This window comes from Symphalangus syndactylus, chromosome 21 (assembly GCF_028878055.3).
Source record: "Symphalangus syndactylus isolate Jambi chromosome 21, NHGRI_mSymSyn1-v2.1_pri, whole genome shotgun sequence".
Taxonomy (NCBI): Eukaryota; Metazoa; Chordata; class Mammalia; order Primates; family Hylobatidae; genus Symphalangus; species Symphalangus syndactylus.
Genome location: NC_072443.2, coordinates 46,825,813 through 46,841,983, shown reverse-complemented (window position 1 = coordinate 46,841,983; position 16,171 = coordinate 46,825,813). Strand labels below are relative to the sequence as shown.

The window sequence follows — 16,171 nt, the reverse complement described above, 5'->3', positions numbered from 1 at the left end:
TAGTCCATAGAATCAAGGGAAGATCCAGGGATCTGGGTACAGGAACTAATTACGGTTAGTTGCTGGGATGAATTCACTCCTGCATGCCAATCCTGCCCTCAGATTCAAGAGTCTGGAGAGAACATCCAATTGGCTGCGCTTGGCTACAGGCCCTTCTGTTAGCCAGAGCAGCTGGGGCACTTTTATTAAAGTGCCTATCAAAACTGCAAAACTGGAGGAGGAGTCTTTCCTCATCAGAAAATCAGCATTTGGGGGCTGGATGCTGGGCAAGCAAATACAGACACCCAAAGCAACAATGAGCACTGCCTGAAAACAACACAGAAGCAGCACACGGAGCAAACAGGATTCATAGAATGTAACAATAAAATAACTTTTCTTGTTTTGCTTCCCATGTCTCTTTAAATCTGCTTGGTGGAGGAAACCTACCCTCTGACTGTAAACTCTACCTCGACTGTAAACTCTACTTACTTCTAGATAGGAAAATAGCCCATGGTCACTTTAAGATGCAAACACAATCTGGAATTCAGTAACAGAATGTTAATTTTATTACCACTTTAATTTTCATTCAAGGAGAAGACTCCTCCCCAGTTCCCCACCTGGGATCAGGGATCAATTGCAGGCAGACTGTCTGCCTTTGGTCATGGGAGTGGTCAGCTTTTCTTTCTCTGTCATCCCTCCCTGGTCACAGGGAGGGTGGAAGGTATGGGAACAAGGACAAGAAAGTTTGTGTTTAACTGGTACTGTCATCAAATGTCCTTGTGTTCTCATAGCAGAGCAGAGCTTTAAAGCTGACTCTTTGTCTCTGGGCACTTTCATGGATTTTTTTGAGACTCCTCTGCTGTGTCTTTTTGACCACAACCCTTTTGCTCTCAGCTTCCCAAGTAGCCCACCTCTCTTGCCTTCTAGGTTTCATGAAGCAGATGACAGACACTAGTCTGCTGTGCTCCCGACCTCTGACAGCGAGGGTCACATAGTTAGTTTTCTGAGTGATCCCATTGTATCCCCCCTTCACTCGGCTTTAGCTGGGGGATTGGCATAGCTCTGATGGGATGTGTGTGATTCTTGGCACAACGCTTTCCAAGGAAATTGTCTTAAGATAATCCTTTCCCCAACTGCCATACCCTCAATTCTTTGGGTTCAAGAACATGAAGGGTTCAAGAATTGCAATTTTTTTTTTTTTTTTTGATACAGGGTCTTGCTCTGTCACCCAGGCTGGAGAGCAGTGGCACGATCGTGGCTCACGGCAGCCTTGACATCCTAGGCTCAAGCAATCCTCACACCTGAGCACCCCCACAGCTCCCCAGTAGCTGGGACTACAGGTGCCCACCACTATGCCCAGTGAATTTAGTATTTTTTGTAGAGATGGGGTCTCGCCATGTTTCCAGGGCTGGTCTCAAACTCCTAAGCTCAAGCCATTCATCCCCCCTCAGCCTCCCAAAGTACTGTGATTACAGGCATAAGCCACCACACCTGGCCTGTAAATAATTTTTAAAAATCTTTGCCAATAGACGACAATAGTATTTTGTTTTCATTTGCATTTCTTTAATTACTAATGAGAGTACACATTTTCATATGCCCTTTCTGTGTCTAACAGTAGAAATAATTAATACTCAACTCTTATTATGCACTAGGTACTTTACTTAAGCCAACTCATCTAATCTTCACATAGACACTATGCAGTAGGCACTATTATTATTCCCATTTGACAGATGAGGTCCAGATTGATAAATTCGCTTGCCCAAGGTCACACAGCTAGTGGATCTGGCTCTGGCGTTCTCCTGCCTGACTTTTTCAACATTCCCTGCTCTGTTCATTCTACTTTACTCTGTGTCCTCCTCTTCTTTTCTTTTCTTTCCTTTTTCTTTTCTTTTCCCCTTCCTCCTTAACCTTCTTCTTACCTTCATTTTCCCAGGGAGCACTTTGACCTCACTAGCTGTTGTCAACCTGTTCGGTTTGAGTTCAACACACATATAGTGAACATTTAGCATATGCCAAGCACTATGTGAGGGGCTGAGAGACAAATACAACTTGGAGTGACCCTCAGGAGACAACCATCTAATAGGGAAATTATGGACTGCACACAAAGAGCACATCATGGTGTCCTAGGCATGCTCACAATTCCCCCTCCACAGTTACTGTTCTCAGAGACATTAAATGACCTGGAGGTCATGCAACTCAGTCATGGTGGAAGAGAGAAGACAGTATGAGGATTTCTGGCATACAAATCAACCAATCTCAGGTTAGCTCTGCAGACCTTTTCTTCTTTTACTGTTTTCATTGTCACTCCCTGTCCAGGGCACTAGAAATAGCCTTCATATCCATTTTGGGGCTATTCCTGGAGCTTAAAGCTCATGGAAGGATACTCTCCGGTTAATTGAGGTGTTACTCTAGCAACAGCAACAATACAAATCAGAATAGTAGCTGCAAATTTCACATCAAAAGACTCAGGTGTGGAAATGTGTAACTTCATTTTCTTATAACTCAAGTTAATTTTTGACCCTAAGCCCGTATTCTGCTTGATGCAAGAAATTTATTCTAGTCACTTTCAAGTACAATCAATAAACCAGTATTTCTCAGTCTTTTTTTAATTTAAAACTTAGTCTATTCAGGATGATTTTCACTTTTCTGAGCTCCTGGAGAAAGGTGGGATTCCCTAAGTGGTCCCTCAGTAGCAGTGTGCTTCTGAGGTGGTTGGTGGTGTCTGTTTGTAGCTTCTGCGGGCATCATAGTTGGGCTTGGCTGGGGTAATAAACAGTCCTGCTCAAACAGAGACTGCACTGTCCTGGTGCTGGGGATCCCTGAGTTGTAATCACATCCCAATCAGATTCGCTGTGGGGACAGTCCACACCACATCCCTCTGCTGCGTGACCCCTCATCCCAACTGTGATCCCCTCCTACGGCTCTCTCTCTCTCGGTTAACTTCCTTGACCCACTCATAAGAACCTGACTCACCCTCTCATGTCACTCTCAAGGCCTAGAAAGCCCAGGGGATAAGGGCTTTCTCTCCCCTTGCCTTATGGCCAGAATGAGATGGAGAAGAGGAAAAAGAGAAGAAAAGAATACAGTGGTTATCATCTCAGATATCATTCTGTTGCATCAGTACACATTCCCTCCTCCAAAGAAGTGCTATTTTTTCATTTCCAAGTTGAAATCTACCAACATGCCTCTTTTGATGCCTTTTAACCAGGTTTCTATTTTCTTCTCAGATTGATCAAAGAAACACTGGGAACTTTCCCCTCCCTGAGGAACTTCCACAGATGTACACCTTTGGTCTCCATCCCAAACGTGCTGATATGTGAATGTTCATCCACTGCCAGCCATCTTTGTCCTCCGAACTATCGGTCCCCTGCACCTGGGGCCTGTTGCCCTCCACCCATGGACAGTCTCAGCTTCCATCCAGCTCCACTTTTCACTCTCTCCACTCTTGAATAGCATGAACCCAACCAACTGGTTGATATGTTTATTTTTCATTTCCTTCTTTTCTTCTATGTAAGTGTTTATTTTTTAACCTTTTTACTTGCCTTGAATCCTTTTTGGAAATAAATTAAATTAAAATTGTAATAAATAACATGAGTGTAGCCTTTTTAAGGTTAAATGACTAGAACTACCCACATTATGCCAGATGTGGATACACCATAATTTTCCTGTCTCCAAATTACTTTCATTTTGAATAGATTTCTTTGTGTGAAGCCTTTGATGTTTTTCCCACTTCTGAGTCAGTAATCCTAGTTAGGCAAAAGAAAGAAAAGGAATAATGGTGTTGGGTTATCTGTGATACCCCAGGTTTTATGCTGGACATGTTTGTCTATATTATCTCACTGCATGCATCCCAAATTCCTAGCTGGAGCCAAAGCCATATTTACCCTAAGGTTCAAACAAGCCTATCCATAAGACTGCAGGGGGAAATGGGTGGACAAAAATGCAGAGATTGGTTTGAGTCTCCTGTGAAAAAAGTTAATTTTCTAAGCTTGAAGAGAGAATCCACCTGGAAGAGAAGAATTTGTTGATTTGTTCAACAAATATTTATTGAGCGTCTATAATGTACTCGGCACTGTGCTAGAGATACAATGGTGAGAAATTCAAGGGCAGTGAGCCAGTTTTGGAGGAGAGGAAGAGTTCTGAGTGCAGCAAGGGTGAGTATATCACTTGGCTTGTCCTCTGGACCAGACAGTCCTAAGGCACGACAGCTGCAGTGCAGAGCCAAGAAACACCGAAAGTTGCTTCAGTTCCATTTTCAAAGGAGAGGGAGAGAAAAGTCAAGGCCAGTGTTTTCTACATCCTGCAAAACAATCCCTCTTCACAAACATCAGGAAACTTAACTTGGAGATGTTCTTGGACACCAGGAGGGGACTTAAAATGAGACATCAGTAGAGTCTAGGGACATTGACCCAAACAACCAAGGCAAGAAGGAGGGGCAGAGCAAGGGCAGCTGACAGGACTCGGGCCCTGGACTTGACTGAGGCATGTGCTGGGGCTTGCAAGGACTTACCAGGAAAAAATGGGAGAAAGCTGCGATTTCCAAGTTAAGAGGGTGGAGCTGGAGAGACAGCTTTGGGACTTTTGCCACGTCTCTACTTGTACCCCCAGGCTAAAGTGGCCTGGAGTGGGTTAAGTTATTTCACATTGGGGCTCAGAGGAGATAACGCTCTTTCTCAAGGTCATTGATTTGGTAACAGTCTTTCTCCAAAGTCCTTCCCAGACCCAGTCCACCATATGGTATTACAGAAGAGCTACAGGGTTCCCATCTCTGCTCTGCTGTTAACACATTGCAAGATGTTGGACAAGCTCAAGTATCCCCTTGAGCTCTATTTTTTCATCTTTTGAAGGGAAGTGTTGGACTAGAGGAGCTACAATATTCTGTGACTCTTGGGCTGATTTCACTAGCTCTGGGTACTGCCGATAATCTGATCCAGTCTTACCTATCCTGACTAATCCCCCTCATGTCCTTGGCCCTTTTACTCTAGCCAATTTGGTATTCTCACTGTCCCTTGAACACAGCACACTCGTTTCCATTCCTGACTCTTTGGCAAATTCCTCCCTAGGGACACTAAACACACCAGAATGCACATGCTGGTCAGACCATGGTCTCTCCGTTGTCGGGAGGGACACGCCCACTACCTTCCCTGATTCGGACTTTCAAGGTAAGCCTATGTCAGCTTCCCTGGGCACCCATTTACATCTCTACATTAGTTTGTCCGGACCCTTTGTGAATTCATTTATATTTCCCTCATGTGCTACATCTTGGAGTAAAGTGTTCCACAAGTTTATTACCCATTCCTTTTATTTGCTCTAACTATTCCTCTCTCATCTTCCCCTCCAGGGAGTATTTGGGTTGAGTAAGTCCTTGTTCACCTTCTGGTTATTGATGAGTTTACTGATTGCCATCGTGTCCTTTTCCAGTCTGGAGGGTTCTAACCCTTTCTGGCCTGTCTTCCCTCAGCAGCCTTCAGTTATTCTTTTCTGTTCCTTCTCCAGTATCTGAACATCAGAGGTTCAGTGACTAGAACCCAGCACAAATCAGTGAGAGGTGGATGTATCATGTTTAAAGAAATGCGGGGGTGGGGGCTCAGTTATTTTCAGCCACCTCCTCCCCTTGCTGATGCCTGACGTGTTTTCTTGGCTTTTGGTGCAAAGCAGGACTTTCAACTCATGTATTGGAAAGGAAAATTCTTCCAAAGGCCCTCTCCTGACTTTTGACAGAGATGTTAGTCACAGAGTTTGGATTTTATTTTTAAATGTATCTGCACATGCCACATTAAATTTATCTGCCCCTTTTCTTGCCAAATTATAAAAACTCGGTGGGTAACAATAACTAACATTTAGTGAGCTTGTACAATGCCCCAGGCACTGTATTAAATGTTCTCCTCGCAGTATCTCTTTTAATTCTCTCTGCAACCCTATGAGGTAAGGACTATTATTACACAATGTTGAAGACAAGGATATTGAGAAACAGACAGATTAAGTAACTTGATCATCACACAGCTGGCAAACGACACAGCCTAGACTCAAACTCAGGGAGTCTGAGATTTTCAGCCTTGATGCTCTAACCAGTCAACCCTGGCTGTGGATGGGAATCACCTGGGAGCTTTGAAAAAAACACTAATTCCCGGGGCCCCACCCAGAGCAGTTAAATCAGATTCTCTGGGGATATCTTCAAAAGCTCCCAGAGATGATTCTAATGTCCATCCAGGGTCAAAGACCAATGCTGTGGTGCCTCCTCCTGTCAAAGCCTGTCAGCTTCTTGCCACTGTACCTGGAGGATTATAGTTGGAGCCATCTGCAAGGGAAAGATTTGTCATGTGACCTTCCCCTCCAGAACATGTATAAAGATGTTAAATTATACCAGTCTTGGCATAGACTTTTTTTTTTTTTTTTTTTTTTTTTTTTTTTTTTTTGCTGTTGTAGTGGTAAAATATAAATAACATAAAATGTATCATGTTAACCGTTATTTTAAAAATATTTACTTTTTAATACATAAGCTGGGTTGTTCCACATATCTATTTTTTCTTTTTAAATTGTGGTAAAATACACTAACATAAAATGTGCTGTCTCAGTGCTCTCGAGTGCACAGTTCAGTGGCATTAAGCACATTCGCATTTGGCCACCGTCACCACCATCTATCTCCACAACTTTTTCATCATTCCAAAGTGAAACTCTGCACCCAATAAGACCTAACCCCCCCCCCCATTTTACCCCTTTCTCAAGCCACTGGCAACATCCATTCTACCTTCTGTTTCTGTGAGTTGACTACTCTAAATATATCATAAAGGTGAAATCATACAGTATTTATCCTTTTGTGTGTGACTTTTTTACTTAGCATGTCTTCAAGTTTCATCCATGTTGTAACGTGTTAAATTTCATTCATTTTAAAAGCTGAATATTTCATTGTATGTCTATATCACATTTTGTTTATCCATTTATTGCATAGATTCTTGAAGAGAAATTTTTAACAATGGACCATCTAAAGAAGCCTAAATTTTTTTTTCTTTTCTTTTCCTTTTTTTTTTTTTGAGACAGGGTCTTGCTCTGTCATCTATGCTGGAGCAAAGTGGCTGGATCTTAGCTCACTGCCGCCTTGACCTCCTAGGCCCAAGGGATCCTCCTGCTCAGCCTCCCGAGTAGCCAGGACTACAGGTGTGTGCCACCATGCCTGGCCAATCAAGAAAAAAATTTTCTTTTAGAGTGACGGGGTCTCACTCTGTTGCTCAGGCTGGTCTTGAACTCCTGAGCTCAAGCAATCCTCCTGTCTCAGCCTCCCAAAGTACTGGGATTACAGGCATGAGACACCGTGCCTGGCTGAAGCCTAAATTTGTTCCTACCATTTATTTTCTGTCTCTAAGCCATTCTCTTGATAAAAGAGACATCATTCTTTCCTCCCCCTCAAGCTTCATGGTAACTTAACCTTTCAAAAGAGCCTTTCTTAGAGAACTTTGTCAAAAGCTCTTTAAAAGTCTAAGTGGGTTATAGGTGTTTCCTCATTATACCTACTCCTCCTTTACTTTCTTAAAGAATTCCACTAAATGCGTGTTTCCTCGCCTGCACCTGCCCACACCTACATTTTCTTTGTGACCCAAGGCAATTCCCACCTCCTTCCAGAAGCCTTCCTGGACACTAAGCCTTAGCGACTCCCTCTCCACTGAACTTCTCCAGTGTTTATTGCCTGGAGCAGCCAATCTGGCATTTACCTGCTATTTACTTCTTGTTTGCACCTCACGTTCCCAATAAGATGATCACTCCTTAAGCACTGCTTATCCTCTGTGTGTGTCCTCTCTAGCCTCAGAACAGAACTGAGCAAATAACAGGGGTGTGAAAATTCTTATTTAATTGAAGTGAGGAAGCCTGCTTCCTCCCACTCAAATCAGGGCTTCTTGGCTAACAGCTGAGATCCAAGCTACCTGCAGCATCGCAAGGATGTGTTAAGGACACGTTCTATCCCCCTCATTTCCCAGATGAAAGCAGAGCCAGCACAAAGCCAAATGGATGGGGTTCAGGCCAAGTTGTCTTCATCAGGCCTTCGCTTACTTCACTTGGCTCACACTCCCCCTTTCTCTACTGAGCACTCGTATTGTTTCTCTTATTCTTTTTTATTCCTCCCCATCTTAGTTCCCTATTCTGCTTTCTGACCCCTTAGGGTACTACCTCATGCAATAAGTGTGGATAATGGGTTTTCATTGTTTTTGGCATATCTGCCCCAGTCAGGATCCTACTCAGGTGCTGGGGCTGTCATAACAGTCTCCTAACTGGTCTCCCTAACTCAAGTTCAGCCACTGCTACCGTTCTCACTTCATCGGCCTTCTGCCCCAAACTTTGGATTATTTCCCTTGCCTGGACTGTAGGAAAAATTCCAGCCCCCTTCCATGGCATTCAAGGCCTCTCTGGCTCTCCCATGGTCACGCATCATCTGCTGCTGCATCCCTCCATGTCTTCTATCAATAACAATGTCTTGAATGCCTTCTCTCAGGGGGCTAGGGTTCTAGGTGCTTTGTAGGGTCCTGGTACAGAGGTGTGCTCAATAGATCATTCAGAGGGAATGACTGTTCATCTCCCACTCCTGCTAAGGTGCTGTTAATGTATGTGTTGCCTTGTTTAGATAAGGCATTAGGCCAACCTACTATTTCACTGCTATGAGGATTTTAGTCCATGGAACACCAGAGGAGAGACATTTTGGTGGGGGCAAGAAGCCTTTCTGGACCTCTCAACCACTCCAGTGGTTTTCTACCCCCACCCAGGCAGGAGGTTCTCCCTCTTTAGGCCCTACCCAAGGATATGGTCCTGCTTGGGTCCTCTAAGCACCAGGCCAGGCCCATGCCCCTTTTTGGTTACAACCTGGGATCCTTTCCGTTTCTTTTCTTTTCTTTTTTTTTTTTGAGGCAGAGTTTTGCTCTTGTTGCCCAGGCTGGAGTGCAATGGCGTGATCTCAGCTCACTGCAACCTCCGCCTCCCTGATTCAAGCAATTCTCCTGCCTCAGCCTCCCGGGTATCTGCTATTACAGGCATGTGCCACCATGCTTGGCTAACTTTTTGTATTTTTAGTAGAGACGGGGTTTCTCCATGTTGGTCAGGCTGATCTTGAACTCCCAACCTCAGGTGATCCGCCCGCCTTGGCCTCCCAAAGTGCTGGGATTACAGGCATGAGCCACCGTGCCCGGCCCGGATCCTTTTTTTAATGGGATACAGATCTCCTTCTGGGAACACTGCTTTAGGTGACCTTGGCCAACGCCCACCCTGTCCTGATCTTATCCAGGACCTCTGTGGCTTTACGCTGGTCCTGGGAGATAATCACAGACACAGATCTCTAGTGTTCAAATGCCTTCGAGAAGGGTGACCACACCTTACATTCTTCCTTGGGTCTAAACATCCTAAGAGTTGCCGCTGTCTTCCTTGCCTGGAGTTGAGTCCTTGACTTGACCCTTTATCCTGCTCGTCTGCCAGGAAGCCTGGTGTCATCCCTGAACCAGCCATGCCTCTGATTTTCACACCCCATACTTCACTTCCTCTTGATTTATCCTCAGCCCAAATCTGACAGTCTGTGCCAGCTGAGCAGGAAGGAGGAAAGCAGAGAGGTGCTTGTGAGTGCCCAGGAAGAGAGATGTGATTACCCCCGGGTGTCAGCCTGAGGCCAAGCTACAAAGCCTGCCTTCCCTCTCTCTCACCACACCCTTGACTTAGGACTGTATGAAGAAAAACTAGAAATGTAACACAGGGAACAAAAATGGTTCCAGAAAAATTGTGTGCATGTGGGATTGATGAACACTTTTTGTGGGTTTCAGAGCAAATTCTCCCCTCTCTTGTGATTTGGAATGCCGCAGGTGGTTAACTGGGTTGAAAAACAATTAGCATATGTTTTACTATAATATACATTTTCTATTAAAGAGTTTTTAAGTGCTAATATAAATATTAACTAATAATTAAGCAATTGGAGAAAAAAGTTTATATGGAAAAATCTCAGTTCAAGCCTAGCTATGAAAATTACCAATTGCATCCATGATTCCTATCTGTAAAATGAGGATAATAATCATTCATTTATTAAATCATTATTTTGTGCCTTTAAAAGAAACCACCAAACAAACAAAAACAAAGCCCTGTTCTGTAAGCTGGGGCTATAGTGATGAACAAAGCAGGCAAGTCCTCTGCTCTTGTGGAATTTACATTCTGGTCAGGGGAGACAGACAATAAATATGTACAATGTCAGGTGGTGATAATGACAAGTATTTGTCATTTTTGAAAAGACGGTAATACATCTCTGATGAACTGATATTTGAGCAGAGATTAAAGGAAGTGAGGAAATGACCTATGTGGACATTTGGCAAAAGAGCTTTCCAGGCAGAGGCAGCGTCAAGTACAAAGGCCTTGAGGTGAGAGCCTTGGGTGTGTGAGGAACAGCAGAGAGGCTGGGGAAGCCTGAGAGAAGTGAGGATAGGGAGTGCGCTAGCAGATAATGTTAGACAGGCCTTGTGGGGCTGCTAAGTCTTTTTCTCTAGAGAGCTGCGGAGCCATAGAAGGTTTTCGAGCAGAGGAGTGATACGATCTGACTTAGGACAGCTTCCGTGTGGAGAACAGACTGTAGGTACAAAGGTTAGAAATGGCAGAGCAAACATCCAGGGGAGAGAAGAGAGTGGTTTGAACTAGGGTGCAAGTGGAAGAGGTGGGGAGAAGTGGTAAGATTCTGAAAATATTTCAAAGATAGAGACGACAGGATTTATGGATGGTCTGGATGTGGGGTAGGAAATGACTTCAAGTTTCGACCTTGAGGAATTGGAAGAATGGAGTTTTTATTTACTAGGATGGGGAAGACTGAGGGAGGGGCTGGTTTAGAAAAGCAAATCAGAAGTTAAGTGTTGGGTATGTTAAGTTAGAGATGTCTCTTAGATGGTCATGCAGAGGAGGGGGCAGGCAGTTGGTTCTATACATCCAGATTTTAAGAGAGAGCAAGAGGGGTAGGAGCTGCAGATACAAACTTGGGCATCATCTGCACAGAGAGGTTTACAGCCAGTGACTGGACAAGCTCATCTAGGTCTTTGGTGTAGCTGTCTCCCTCACGTGGCTGTGAAGGTCAAAGTGGATAGTATATGGCAAATAGTTTTGTAAACTGTAAAATACTATACACGAAGAAAGGACCAAGTGTGCAAATATGGTAAAGAGCATAATGTAGAGCAGGATTTAAAGAAGTATCTTCAGGTAGAGACAGAATCATAGAATACATGTGCAAGGAGAAGCTTACAAACCAGTGGATCAACCCCTTTCATTTTATCCAGGAGGAGCTGAGGTTGGAGAGATTAAGAGGCTTGTCCAAGGACACTCAGCTCATCAGTGGCCCAGCTCATCCTAGGACTGGGGAGCCCTAACTGCTGGTGCGGTGCTCTTTCCACCACGTGAAACACCTGCTCACATTTACTGCTTCAGCTCTCTCTGAATCTGTTAACCAGGGGCAAGTAATTCTTCAAACAGAAATCTAATTATATCGCCTTGTGCTTTTACACATGCTACTTCCTCTGCCTCCTCCTGCTTCTCTGTCTGGCAAATTCCTGCCTTATCTTCCATTCCCAGCTAGAATGGCCCTTTCCAATGAAGACTTCTTTGTCCTGTTTGGTAGAGCTGGTAACTGGTTCTCCATGTGCCCCCACAGCTCCCATCTTGTGGCAGTCCTTGCATTTGCTATGATTATGTCTGCTTCCCCTGCCTGCCTGTGAAGCTCTTCCTATGACCTCGCTGCCCAGCATAGTGAGTGACACTTAAATGTTTGGGAAGGAAGGAAGGACGATCTCTTCTTTCACATTAGTTCAGGACAATGCGAAAGCAGTCATTCAGTGACACTTCAGTTCCTCTGACCTGAGCATGCTTTTGGTTCACAAATTGACAATGACTTCTGGGGTACGAATTTTCTTTTTTCTTTGCTATCCCCAGGCACAATGAGCAGGCAATTCTGGGACCAGAAAACGATTTGGACATTATACGTGCTGTCTTTTTACTTTCAATTCTCTGTCTCCTATTAGTATATGACTGGCTGTTTGCCTTTTGCTGCAAGACAAGGTTTGTGTTTGTGCCTGGGCTATGCACAAGCATGTGTACACACACACACACACACACACACACACACAGAGAGAGAGACAGAGAGAGAGATGGCCTCGGGAGAGCATGCACTCATTTTTTAGCTTTATCTCCCAGAAAATGCCCTCAGGTGGGAGGAAGAAGACAGTGTTGTGCTCCTAGCTTTTCCACCCTTTTCCGCTCTCGAGCCTGAGAATTTGGATCTATTTCTTAAACTCTTTGAACCTTAGTTCAAGATAAGTTTGGAATTTCTAGGTCAAGAGTGAATCCTAAAAACTCCCTGTCACCCCCTATATTCACCGCTCTTTAGCTTGTTTGCTTGAGATAACACTGTGTTAATTACTATATTTCCATTCTGCTTAATTAACAATGTTTCGGTAGAAGGAGAATTGCTCCTAACGGAAGCAATTATCTTATAGGTTATTGCAAAGGTCTAAGGAAGGTGGCAGAAGCTGGTTGTGATACTGTGGTGATGGGATCAACGCTCCAGGTTTTGCTCCAAGTAAGTGAGTCAGAGATTCTAACCAGGCTGGGTTTGCCAAAGAGCAGGTGGTAAGCCAGGCCAGTAAAGAAACTGTCCCTTCTGGAGGGTTGGGCTTCTAAAGCTCTCTTGTATTGAGAGCTCTTGAGTAATCACTGTTAATCAATACAATACTTTAGGATGCAATTAGGATTAATTAGCCCAATGTTGCTAGTTGCCCTGTTACTTGGTCTGTCTCTTTGGGTGCCTCCTTGTCTTGGCTCCTGCTTCCCCTGAAAAGGAAAATTTCCTTCCTTGTGTCCCCAGCCTGGGGTCTCCTCTCTTCTCTTCCTGTGCCAAGCCCCCAACCCCCTTCTCCACTTTATAACATGGAGAGGGAGAGCCAGGAAGGGCCTTGACGTGATAGTGGGATGAAAAGAATAAACACGATCAACACATGGTAGCAAACAAGAGGGCAGGTGAGAGAATGTGTGAAGGGTGGAGAATATTTTGGTTATCTTTCAAGAGAGAGCTGTGGCTGACAGAGCCACTCAGAAGGCATTTTGTCTATTCTCCCAACCAGACAAATTGGAAGCCCTCCTGTTCATTCCCTGGTCCTGCAGTGTGGAATAGCTTTGTGGTTTTCGGTGTTAATTAAAAGGTATCTCTATATTGCACATACTTATATTTTTTGTGATGACAAAAACATTCCCCATGGCTCTGCAGAGAATTGGGGGGGGGGGGGCAGCAGGGCACGCTCATAGCAGTGGAAAGGTTCCACAGTGGGGATCAGGAGACCTATCCCCACCTCAGCCTGGGACTCTGGGAGAATGGTCCAGAGCTCATTGTCCTTGTCGATAAAATGATAGATTTGGACTCAATATCCTGTGCTGCCTCTTCCAACTTGATTTTTACCCCAATATTAAATGAATGGGCTACCAGACTGGTATGCCCACACATGCCCGTTTCCTTCCTTTTCTTCTCCGCATCTCTGCCTTTGTGTCCAGAACGTGTTTTCCCTTTGCAAGTTTCTCTCCATTCTGCACATTATGAGTTTCAGCATTTCCGTTGCCCTAGAAAGTCTATCTTTGAGATCTTGCACTGTTTCTCTTTTTACAGTGTCTCATAAACTCCCTTCTTGGATTCAGAACCACCCTTTCTTTCCCATTATCCTGTCAAACTGCTTCTTGCCATGGTCCAGGGGTAGGAGGATGGCAGGGAGGAGGTGCTTCTCTGGGGCTCTCCATTCTTCTGCTTTATCTGGGGTTTCCTTTATCCAGAATTTTATTATGTAAAATGCTTCACTCAGACTTTGTTCTAATTATCCAATTTTTGGCATACTCTAGAAAGTCTTTTGATATTTTCCTTCCTCCAACTTATCTATTTTTATTTCATAGTTCTCTTTGGTTATCTCTTAGAATCACTTTCCTGATTTTAATTTTTCAGATCCTTTGTCTTTCTCACTCGTTCTTAGGTCACCTTTTTTTAAATTTTCAAATATATTTTTTGTTCAGCAGAGGGCTCCCTTCCCATCCCTCTTGCAGCCCGGGCAGCTAGGATTTGAAGCTTGCCCCTTGCATCTTTCTCTCCCGCCTTCTAGCCATCAGAAACACTAGATCACTTAAACTTGTAAACAATTCGGCCTCGCTCGTTGTGATTGCGCTAAACCTTCCGTCCTCAGCTGAGAACGCTCCACCACCTCCCTGGATCGCTCATCTCTTGGCTGCCCTCCCACTGTTCCTGATGTTATTTTACTCCCCGTATCCCCTACTCGTTCTTCACAATTCTGTAGGGTGCGTATTACTAACCCCAGTTTACAGCTGAGGAAACTGAGGCTTGGAGAGGTTCGCTCAATGTCGCACAGTTTGCAAGGTTAACCCTAATCCGGCCAGTTCTGGCTTTCCAGCCCAGCCCAGCAGCCTAGCCTCCCTCTCTGCCGCTGCAGGTTATAACGGCTCTTCACCGTTTTACACGAGGTCCCTTCCCCTTCAAATCCACAGGCAGGAAGATCGTTCCGAACTGACGGGGCTGGGGAATGTGGGAGTCCAGAGTGGGGTTTGGGGGAGCTTCCTCAGGCCCGGAGTGTTGGGGTGGGCAGGCCGCGCCGATGGCCCTCGAGGATGTCACATTCGAGATGGGGTGACCGAGAACCGCAAGGCGGGATGTGGCAAACGGCGGCAAGTGCTCGGAGTCCTAGGTCTCGCCGCCGGAATGCCGGCCGGGGAAGGGGCTTCGGCCCACCCGGCTGGTAACCACACTCGGCAGGCCCGGGGCGGGAGTCGGCCGAGCAGCCGCGGGATGCAGGGCGCCCCCTCGCGCTCCTCCGCGCGCCTTGAGGCTGGCGGGTGCAGCGCCCGCCGCGGCAGGTCTGCTCCAGCCCCCCCCCCTTTTTCGCTCCCGCTCCCCTCCTTCTCTGCCTTTGCTTGCAACCCCTCCCCCACCGCCCCTCCCTCCTTCTGCTCCGGCGGTCTCCTCCTCCCTGCTCTCTCCGCGCGCGGGGTCGGGAGCTAGTTGGAGCGCGGGCGTTGGTGCCAGAGCCCAGCTCCGCCGAGCCGGGCGGGTCGGCAGCGCGTCCAGCGGCTGCTGGGAGCCCGAGCGCAGCGGGCGCGGGGCCCGGGTCGGGACTGCATCGGAGCGCTGAGAGCTGGATGCCGTTCCTGCGCGGCCGCCCCATTCCCAGACCGGCCGCCAGCCCTCCTGGTTCGCCCCCGCCGCTCCGCGCCGCCCGGGAGTCGGGAGCCGCGGGGAACCGGGCACCTGCACCCGCCGCTGGGAGGTGAGTCCCGGGAGCCCCGGGCGCTTCCCCTGCGCGGGTTGGGGCTGCAACTTGCAAACTTCGGCAACTCGGGAGGGTATCGGGGTAGGGAGGTAGGGGTCCGGGCTCTGGCAAGTTGAAGCCAGGTAGGTGAGGCTGCGGGCGGGAGGACAGGGGGTCCCCTGGCTTCCGCGCCTCCCGCTGCCACCTCGGCTTAAGAGCCCTCAGCGCTGCTGCGTTCCCGCCGCCAGCCAGCTCTGGGTCCGGGTTGCGCTGGGCCCTGCCAGGGCTGTGGTCAGCGCATCTGGGCTGCAGCGGCGATGGGGACCCGGGACCCAGGCCTGGAGAAGGAGACGGACGAGTGAAGCTAAGGGACAGAGGGACAGACGTGCGGAGATGGAGGCTCAGAGAGGGCCGGCTAGTAAACAGCACTGAGCGAGAGTGCGGGCGGCGAGGCGCGTGGGAACGCGTGGCCCGCCCAGAGTGTGAAATCTCCCGCTCAGAGACGTCCCCGCTCCACCGCCGCCGCCTGCGGAGCCGCCGCCCGGATTCTTCCCAGACCCCCCTCCAGGACACTCTTGCCCTGACCAGGCCTGCGGAGCATGAACTCTGCCCGCCAGGCTCCAGGGGCAGTGGTTCAGGGCCCCGCAATCCCGGCTGGGAGGGTGGAGAGGGGTGCGGCAGCTGGAAGCGGGGACGCGAGCGGCGATTTCCCGATTTATGTTTCTCATGGTAATTTGTCTTTGTGGTTGGGGCTGCCCATTCACTTTCCGCTCACGTCCTGCGGGAGATCCAGCGAGGAGGGAGGGAGCGGGGGGCGCTCGGGCACAGAGAGGGATGCAGACGGGAGAGGGGATCGGGGACCCGCGCGGGGCGGGAGCCAAGAGGGAAGTGGTCGCGGGACGGGC

General features: G+C 47.2%; 1 protein-coding gene across 1 annotated transcript in view; it reads left to right on the top strand.

Moving 5' to 3' along the window:
• The first annotated feature begins 14,913 nt into the window (after positions 1-14,913).
• SEMA5B (semaphorin 5B) overlaps positions 14,914-16,171 on the top strand; it is a 116,760-nt gene continuing 115,502 nt past the window's right edge. Inside the window, exon 1 of the mRNA XM_055259851.2 lies at positions 14,914-15,284. The gene's annotated coding sequence lies outside the window, so the exon portion shown is untranslated. The remainder of the gene's footprint in view (positions 15,285-16,171) is intronic.